The following is a 10300-nucleotide window of genomic DNA, read 5'->3' as shown; positions in this document are numbered from 1 at the left end:
TTCATCCACATTCAAAATTTTGACAAATTCACACAACAAACATTTATTGAGCTGTTAATACACATAAGGCTCTGAGGATAGAACTCTAAACAAAATGGACAAAAATTTCTGCCTTCAAAGGAACTAAATTCTTGTGTCAGATAATAAAATATTCAAGAAAATGCATGCCAGAAAATGACAAATACTATGAAAAAATAAAGCAAGTAGGATAGCAATGTACATGGGGGAGGGGGAGAAGAATGCCATTATGGAAAAGCTCACTGAAAAGGTGATGTATGAATATTTATAGACCTCATCTACTCCTCTCAATCACCAGCATCACTTAGTTCAGACCCTCCATGTTTCTAACCAAATCCCACCTCCTTACCGTGGTATACAAAAACCTCGGTAGTCTAACTTGGTCTCTCTCTCTCTCTCTAGTCCCATCTCTCACCACTCTGCTTTTCCCCACCCTAAGTTCAAGTATCACAAAAGTGCTTACAATTTGGAAAGTACACTGAGATCTCAAATCTGTGTACTTTCAAACCCTACTATCTAATATTCACGTTGCATAGATCAGCTCTTATTTTATATCTTTCATTAAACCTTGCTGACCCTTCCTTCCTCTCCTTAACCAAAATCAGACAGCTGCTCCTCTTCTCGGCTTCTACCATGTACCCTGTTCTTATCACTTTATTTTATTCACCCAACAAACATTTGTTGGTCAACTACTGTGCGGTTTTTACTGTTCAAGACAGTAGAAATACATGCATAAACAAAGGAGTAGAAAAAATCCTTACATTTTTGAATCTCACATTTTAGAGAGGAAGACAAGCTATAAACAAATAACAATAAATATGGAACTTATAAAGCAGTAGTTCTCCATTCTAGGTGCCCATTAGAACCACATGCATTATTTTGGATATATCATATATTATAATAAAGAAATAAAAAGTAATTTTAAACAGTTACCCAAAACTTACACAAAATTATATGTTGTGTAAATAAAAGTTTGTGTATATAAAAACTTTTCATTTTGTACCTGGCCTCTAGCCACCTAGGGACTAGAAAGAGCCATCTTACTTATTCTTTCATAGATATTTTATACATATGCAAGCAAACACATGTATATATATATTTTACATTTTTACCAAACAGCAACATATAATACAAACTATTTTGCACCAGGATTTTTTTTTACTTAACTATATATGTAGCCATGTGTTTCACCTTATTACATAAGGATATTTGTTATTTCTTAAAATTACATATATTAAATTACTTTTTATGGTATAAATAAGTACTTTTAGTATTAACACATGCATAGATTCATGTAACCACAGCACAGTCAGGATACAAAACAATCCATAACTTCCAAAAGTCTTTATGCTATCCTGTTTTCATCACAAAATCTTCCTCACTCACAAAGTCTGACAAAGACTCTTCTCTTTCAATCTAGTTTCTGCTTTCTAAAATGTCATATAAATGGGAGCATAGAATAAGTAACCTTTTGAGACAGGCTTCTTTTACTTAGGACAACACTTTTGAGATTCATCCAAATTGTTACATGTTTCAATTGTTCATTAGTTTTTATTTCTGAATAGTATTTAATTGTATAGATGTATCAAAGACTGTTTATCAATTCACCAATTGAAACATTTGGGTAGTTTCCACTTTCATAGAGGATGAATTAAGAGGCCATAACATTAACGTACAGGTTTTTGTGTGAACATAACTTTTAATATCTCAAAAGAAATGCCTAGGAGTAGGATTGCTCATAAATGGTTATCGTATATGGGTGTTTATAAGAAACTACCAAAATGTTTTCCAAAGAGGCTGAACCATTTTGCATTCCCATCAGAAATATGTGATTTATAATTGCTCCACATTCTTGCCAGCACTTGGCATTCTTCATACTTTTTTTAAAGTTTTTATTTATTTAAGTAATCTCTACATCCAATTTGGGGATCGAACTCACAATCTCAAGATTAAGAGTCACATACTCTTCCAGCTGAGCCAGCCAGGTGCCCCTTCACACTTTTCTTAATGTTAGTTATTTGAATAGGTAAGTAGCAGAATCTGTGGCCGTAGTGTGCACACCATTTGTTAAAAGGACCATTATTGCTCCATTGAAACTGCACCTTTGTAAAAAAAAAATCACTTCATCATATTTTTACTAGTCTATTTCTAAACGCTATTCTTTTCCATCGATCTATATGTCATCCTTTCACCAATATGACACTGTAGGTTTTTTTTTAAGTTTTATAAGTAATTTATTTCTGTTTATTTTCTTTAAACATGGGGGGCGCCTGGGTGGCGCAGTCGGTTAAGCATAAACATGGAATTTATTGTCAAATTGGTTTCCATACAACACCCAGTGCTCATCCCAAAAGGTGCCCTCCTCAATACCCATCACCCAACCTCCCCTCCCTCCCACCCTCCATCAACCCTCAGTTTGTTCTCAGTTTTTTTTTTGTTTTTTTGTTTTTTTTGGTATTATGTGATACTTATTTATTTATTTTTTTAAATGAAATTTATTGAAAAATTGGTTTCCATACAACACCCAGTGCTCATCCCAAAAGGTGCCCTCCTCAATACCCATCACCCACCCTCCCCTCCCTCCCACCCCCCATCAACCCTCAGTTTGTTCTCAGTTTTTAACAGTCTCTTATGCTTTGGCTCTCTCCCACTCTAACGTCCTTTTTTTTTTTTTTTTTTCCTTCCCCTCCCCCATGGGTTCCTGTTAAGTTTCTCAGGATCCACATAAGAGTGAAACCATATGGTATCTGTCTTTCTCTGTATGGCTTATTTCACTTAGCATCACACTCTCCAGTTCCATCCACGTTGCTACAAAAGGCCATATTTCATTTTTTCTCATTGCCACGTAGTATTCCATTGTGTATATAAACCACAATTTCTTTATCCATTCATCAGTTGATGGACATTTAGGCTCTTTCCATAATTTGGCTATTGTTGAGAGTGCTGCTATGAACATTGGGGTACAAGTGCCCCTATGCATCAGTACTCCTGTATCCCTTGGGTAGATTCCTAGCAGTGCTATTGCTGGGTCATAGGGTAGGTCTATTTTTAATTTTCTGAGGAACCTCCACACTGCTTTCCAGAGCGGCTGCACCAATTTGCATTCCCACCAACAGTGCAAGAGGGTTCCCGTTTCTCCACATCCTCGCCAGCATCTATAGTCTCCTGATTGGTTCATTTTGGCCACTCTGACTGGCGTGAGGTGATACCTGAGTGTGGTTTTGATTTGTATTTCCCTGATAAGGAGCGACGCTGAACATCTTTTCATGTGCCTGTTGGCCATCTGGATGTCTTCTTTAGAGAAGTGTCTATTCATGTTTTCTGCCCATTTCTTCACTGGGTTATTTGTTTTTCGGGTGTGGAGTTTGGTGAGCTCTTTATAGATTTTAGATACTAGCCCTTTGTCCGACATGTCATTTGCAAATATCTTTTCCCATTCCGTTGGTTGCCTTTTAGTTTTGTTGGTTGTTTCCTTTGCTGTGCAGAAGCTTTTTATCTTCATAAGGTCCCAGTAATTCACTTTTGCTTTTAATTCCCTTGCCTTTAGGGATGTGTCGAGTAAGAGATTGCTACGGCTGAGGTCAGAGAGGTCTTTTCCTGCTTTCTCCTCTAAGGTTTTGATGGTTTCCTGTCTCACATTCAGGTCCTTTATCCATTTTGAGTTTATTTTAGTAAATGGTGTGAGAAAGTGGTCTAGTTTCAACCTTCTGCATGTTGCTGTCCAGTTCTCCCAGCACCATTTGTTAAAGAGGCTGTCTTTTTTCCATTGGATGTTCTTTCCTTCTTTGTCAAAGATGAGTTGGCCATACGTTTGTGGGTCTAGTTCTGGGGTTTCTATTCTATTCCATTGGTCTGTGTGTCTGTTTTTGTGCCAATACCATGCTGTCTTGATGATGACAGCTTTGTAGTAGAGGCTGAAGTCTGGGATTGTGATGCCTCCTGCTTTGGTATTCTTCTTCAAAATTCCTTTGGCTATTCGGGGCCTTTTGTGGTTGCATATGAATTTTAGGATTGCTTGTTCTAGTTTCGAGAAGAATGCTGGTGCAATTTTGATTGGGATTGCATTGAATGTGTAGATAGCTTTGGGTAGTATTGACATTTTGACAATATTTATTTTTCCAATCCATGAGCAGGGAATGTCTTTCCATTTCTTTAAATCTTCTTCAATTACCTTCATAAGCTTTCTATAGTTTTCAGCATACAGATCCTTTACATCTTTGGTTAGATTGATTCCTAGGTATTTTATGCTTCTTGGTGCAATTGTGAATGGGATCAGTTTCTTTATTTGTCTTTCTGTTGCTTCATTGTTAGTGTATAAGAATGCAACTGATTTCTGTACATTGATTTTGTATCCTGCAACTTTGCTGAATTCATGTATCAGTTCTAGCAGATTTTTGGTGGAGTCTATCGGATTTTCCATGTATAATATCATGTCATCTGCAAAAAGCGAAAGCTTGACTTCATCTTTGCCAATTTTGATGCCTTTGATTTCCTTTTGTTGTCTGATTGCTGATGCTAGAACTTCCAGCAGTATGTTAAACAACAACGGTGAGAGTGGGCATCCCTGTCGTGTCCCTGATCTCAGGGAAAAAGCTCTCAGTTTTTCCCCGTTGAGGATGATGTTAGCTGTGGGCTTTTCATAAATGGCTTTTATGATCTTTAAGTATGTTCCTTCTATCCCGACTTTCTCAAGGGTTTTTATGAAGAAAGGGTGCTGGATTTTGTCAAAGGCCTTTTCTGCATCGATTGACAGGATCATATGGTTCTTCTCTTTTTTTTTGTTAATGTGATGTATCACGTTGATTGATTTGCGAATGTTGAACCAGCCCTGCATCCCAGGAATGAATCCCACTTGATCATGGTGAATAATTCTTTTTATATGCTGTTGAATTCGATTTGCTAGTATCTTATTGAGAATTTTGGCATCCATATTCATCAGGGATATTGGCCTGTAGTTCTCTTTTATAACTGGGTCTCTGTCTGGTTTAGGAATCAAAGTAATACTGGCTTCATAGAATGAGTCTGGAAGTTTTCCTTCCCTTTCTATTTCTTGGAATAGCTTGAGAAGGATAGGTATTATCTCTGCTTTAAACGTCTGGTAGAACTCCCCTGGGAAGCCATCTGGTCCTGGACTCTTATTTGTTGGGAGATTTTTGATAACCGATTCAATTTCTTCGCTGGTTATGGGTCTGTTCAAGCTTTCTATTTCCTCCTGATTGAGTTTTGGAAGAGTGTGGGTGTTCAGGAATTTGTCCATTTCTTCCAGGTTGTCCAATTTGTTGGCATATAATTTTTCATAGTATTCCCTGATAATTGTTTGTATCTCTGAGGGATTGGTTGTAATAATTCCATTTTCATTCATGATTGTATCTATTTGGGTCATCTCCCTTTTCTTTTTGAGAAGCCTGGCTAGAGGTTTGTCAATTTTGTTTATTTTTTCAAAAAACCAACTCTTGGTTTCGTTGATCTGCTCTACAGTTTTTTTAGATTCTATATTGTTTATTTCTGCTCTGATCTTTATTATTTCTCTTCTTCTGCTGGGTTTAGGCTGCCTTTGCTGTTCTGCTTCTATTTCCTTTAGGTGTGCTGTTAGATTTTGTATTTGGGATTTTTCTTGTTTCTTGAGATAGGCCTGGATTGCAATGTATTTTCCTCTCAGGACTGCCTTCGCTGCGTCCCAAAGCGTTTGGATTGTTGTATTTTCATTTTCGTTTGTTTCCATATATTTTTTGATTTCTTCTCTAATTGCCTGGTTGACCCACTCATTCGTTAGTAGGGTGTTCTTTAACCTCCATGCTTTTGGAGGTTTTCCAGACTTTTTCCTGTGGTTGATTTCAAGCTTCATAGCATTGTGGTCTGAAAGTATGCATGGTATAATTTCAATTCTTGTAAACTTATGAAGGGCTGTTTTGTGACCCAGTATATGATCTATCTTGGAGAATGTTCCATGTGCACTCGAGAAGAAAGTATATTCTGTTGCTTTGGGATGCAGAGTTCTAAATAGATCTGTCAAGTCCATCTGATCCAGTGTCTCATTCAGGGCCCTTGTTTCTTTATTGACCGTGTGTCTAGATGATCTATCCATTTCTGTAAGTGGGGTGTTAAAGTCCCCAGCAATTACCACATTCTTATCAATAAGGTTGCTTCTGTTTATGAGTAATTGTTTTATATATTTGGGGGCTCCGGTATTCGGCGCATAGACATTTATAATTGTTAGCTCTTCCTGATGGATGGACGCTGTAACTATTATATAATGTCCTTCTTCATCTCTTGTTACAGCCTTTAATTTAAAGTCTAGTTTGTCTGATATAAGTATGGCTACTCCAGCTTTCTTCTGGCTTCCAGTAGCATGATAAATAGTTCTCCATCCCCTCACTCTGAATCTAAAGGTGCCCTCAGGTCCAAAATGAGTCTCTTGTAGACCGCAAATAGATGGGTCTTGTTTTCTTATCAATTCTGATACCCTATGTCTTTTGGTTGGCGCATTTAATCCATTTACATTCAGTGTTATTATAGAAAGATACGGGTTTAGAGTCATTGTGATGTCTGTATGTTTTATGCTTGTAGTGATGTCTCTGGTACTTTGTCTCACAGGGTCCCCCTTAGGATCTCTTGTAGGGCTGGTTTAGTGGTGACAAATTCCTTCAGTTTTTGTTTGTTTGGGAAGACCTTTATCTCTCCTTCTATTCTAAATGACAGACTTGCTGGATAAAGGATTCTCGGCTGCATATTTTTGCTGTCTAGCACCCTGAAAATCTCGTGCCAATTCTTTCTGGCCTGCCAAGTTTCAAAAGAGAGATCAGTCACGAGTCTTATAGGTCTCCCTTTATATGTGAGGGCACGTTTACCCCTTGCTGCTTTCAGAATTTTCTCTTTATCCTTGTATTTTGCCAGTTTCACTATGATATGTCGTGCCGAAGATCGATTCAAGTCACGTCTGAAGGGAGTTCTCTGTGCCTCTTGGATTTCAATGCCTTTTTCCTTCCCCAGTTCAGGGAAGTTCTCAGCTATGATTTCTTCAAGTACCCCTTCAGCACCTTTCCCTCTCTCTTCCTCCTCTGGGATACCAATTATGCGTATATTATTTCTTTTTAGTGTATCACTTAGTTCTCTAATTTTCCCCTCATACTCCTGGATTTTTTTATCTCTCTTTTTCTCAGCTTCCTCTTTTTCCATAACTTTATCTTCTAGTTCACCTATTCTCTCCTCTGCCTCTTCCATCCGAGCCGTGGTGGTTTGCATTTTGTTTTCCATTTCCTTTAAAGCGTTTTTCAGCTCCTCGTGACTGTTCCTTAGTCCCCTGATGTCTGTAGCAAGAGATTCTCTGCTGTCCTGTATGCTGTTTTCCAGCCCAGCGATTAATTTTATGACTATTATTCTAAATTCACTTTCTGTTATATTATTTAAATCCTTTTTGATCAGCTCATTAGCTGTTGTTATTTCCTGGAGATTCTTCTGAGGGGAATTCTTCCGCTTGGTCATTTTGGATAGTCCCTGGTGTGGTGAGGGCCTGCAGGGCACTTCCCCTGTGCTGTGGTGTATAACTGGAGTTGGTGGGCGGGGCCGCAGTCCGACCTGATGTCTGCCCCCAGCCCACCGCTGGGGCCACAGTCAGACTGGTGTGTGCCTTCTCTTCCCCTCTCCTAGGGGCGGGATTCACTGTGGGGTGGCGTGGCCCGTCTGGGCTACTTGCACACTGCCAGGCTTGTGATGCTGGGGATCTGGCGTATTAGCTGGGGTGGGAAGGCAAGGTGCACGGCGGCAGGGGGGGCAGGCTTAGCTCGCTTCTCCTTAGGTGATCCACTTCAGGAGGGGCCCTGTGGCAGCCGGAGGGAGTCAGATCCGCTGCCGGAGGTTTGGCTCCGCAGAAGCACAGAGTTGGGTGTTTGCGTGGAGCGAGCAATTTCCCTGGCCGGAACTGGTTCCCTTTGGGATTTTGGCTGGGGGATGGACGGGGGAGATGGCGCTGGCGAGCGCCTTTGTTCCCCGCCAAACTGAGCTCTGTCGTCCGGGGGCTCTGCAGCTCACCCTCCCTTTGTCCTCCAGCCTTCCCGCTTTCCGAGCAGAGCTGTTAACTTATGACCTCCCAGACGCTAAGTCGCGCTTGCTGTCGGAACACAGTCCGTCAGGCCCCTCCGCTTTTGCAAGCCGGACTCGGGGGCTCTGCTTGGCCGGCGAGCCGCCCCTCCGCCCCGGCTCCCTCCCGCCAGTCCGTGGAGCGCGCACCGCCTCGCCGCCCTTCCTACCCTCTTCCGTGTGCCTCTCGTCTGCACTTGGGTCTGGTGACTTTGTTCTGCTAATCCTCTGGTGGTTTTCTGGGTTATTTAGGCAGGTGTAGGTGGAATCTAAGTGATCAGCAGGACGCGCGGTGAGCTCAGCGTCCTCCTACGCCGCCATCTTCCTGTTCTCAGTTTTTAAGAGTCTCTTAAGTTTTGGTTCTCTCCCTCTCTAACCTCTTTTTTTTTTCCTTCCTCTCCAGCATGGTCTTCTGTTAAGTTTCTCAGGATCCACATACGAGTGAAAATATATGGTATCTGTCTTCCTCTGTATGACTTATTTAACTTAGCATAACACTCTCCAGTTCCACCCACGCTGCTCCAAAAGGCCATATTTCATTCTTTCTCATTGCCATGTAGTATTCCATTGTGTATATAAACCACAGTTTCTTTATCCATTCATCAGTTGATGGACATTTAGTCTCTTTCCATAATTTGGCTATTGTTGAAAGTGCTGCTGTAAACTTTGGGGTACAAGTGCCCCTCTGCATCAGCATTCCTGTATCACTTGGGTAAATTCCTAGCAGTGCTATTGCTGGATCATAGGGTAGGTCTATTTTTAATCTTTTGAGGAACCTCCACACTGTTTTCCAGAGTGGCTGCACCAGTTTGCATTCCCACCAACAGTGCAAGAGGGTTCCCGTTTCTCCACATCCTCTCCAGCATCTATAGTCTCCTGATTGGTTCATTTTGGCCACTCTGACTGGCGTGAGGTGATACCTGAGTGTGGTTTTGATTTGTATTTCCCTGATAAGGAGCGACGCTGAACATCTTTTCAGGTGCCTGTTGGCCATCTGGATGTCTTCTTTAGAGAAGTGTCTATTCATGTTTTCTGCCCATTTCTTCTCTGGATTATTTCCTTTTCGGGTGTGGAGTTTGGTGAGCTCTTTATAGATTTTGGAGACTAGCCCTTTGTCCGATATGTCAGTTGCAAATATCTTTTCCCATTCCGTTGGTTGCCTTTTAGTTTTGTTGATTGTTTCCTTTACAGTGCAGAAGCTTTTTATCTTGATGAGGTCCCAATAGTTCATTTTTGCTTTTAATTCCCTTGCCGTTGGGGATGTGTCAAATAAGAAATTGCTGTGGCTGAGGTCAGACAGGTTTTTTCCTGCTTTCTCCTCTAGGGTTTTGATGGTTTCCTGTCTCACATTCAGGTCCTGTATCTGATAATTTTTGTGAATGGTGTAAGAAGTGGTCTAGTTTCATCATTCTGCATGTTGCTGTCCAGTTCTCCCAGCACCATTTTTTAAAGAGACTGTCTTTTTTCCATTGGCTATTCTTTCCTGCTTTGTCAAAGATTACTTGGCCATACTTTTTGGGTCTAATTCTGGGGTTTCTATTCTATTACATCGGTCTATGTGTCTGTTTTTGTGCCAATACCATGCTGTTTTGAAGATTACAGCTTTGTAGGAGAGGCTAAAGTTTGGGATTGTGATGCCTCCTGCATTGGTCCTCTTCTTCAAAGTTACTTTGGCCATTCGGGGTCTTTTGTGGTTCCATATGAATTTTAGGATTGCTTGTTCTAGCTTTGAGAAGAATGCTGGTGCAATTTTGATTGGGATTGCATTGAATGTGTAGATAGCTTTGGGTAGCATTGACATTTTAACAATATTTATTCTTCCAATCCATGAGCATGGAATGTTTTTCCATTTCTTTGTATCTTCTTCAATTTCCTTCATAAGCTTTCTATAGTTTTCAGCTCACAGATCTTTTGCATCATTGGTTAGGTTTATTCCTAGGTATTTTATGCTTCTTGGTGCAAGTGTGAATGGGATCAGTTTCTTTATCTGTCTTTCTGTTGCTTCATTATTAGTGTATAAGAATGCAGCTGATTTCTGTATATTGATTTTGTATGCTGTGACGTTGCTGAATTCATGTATCAGTTCTAGCAGACTTTTGGTGGAGTCTATCTGGATTTCCATGTATAATATCATGTCATCTACAAAAAGTGAAAGCTTGACTTCATCTTTGCCAATTTTGATGCCTTTGATTTCCTTTTGTTGTAT

The sequence above is a fragment of the Lynx rufus genome, unplaced genomic scaffold, assembly GCF_022079265.1.
Source record: "Lynx rufus isolate CCGP_SWC_20201006 ecotype Redwood Valley unplaced genomic scaffold, mLynRuf1.p SCAF_63, whole genome shotgun sequence".
NCBI lineage: Eukaryota > Metazoa > Chordata > Mammalia > Carnivora > Felidae > Lynx > Lynx rufus.
This window is presented reverse-complemented; position numbering follows the sequence as displayed.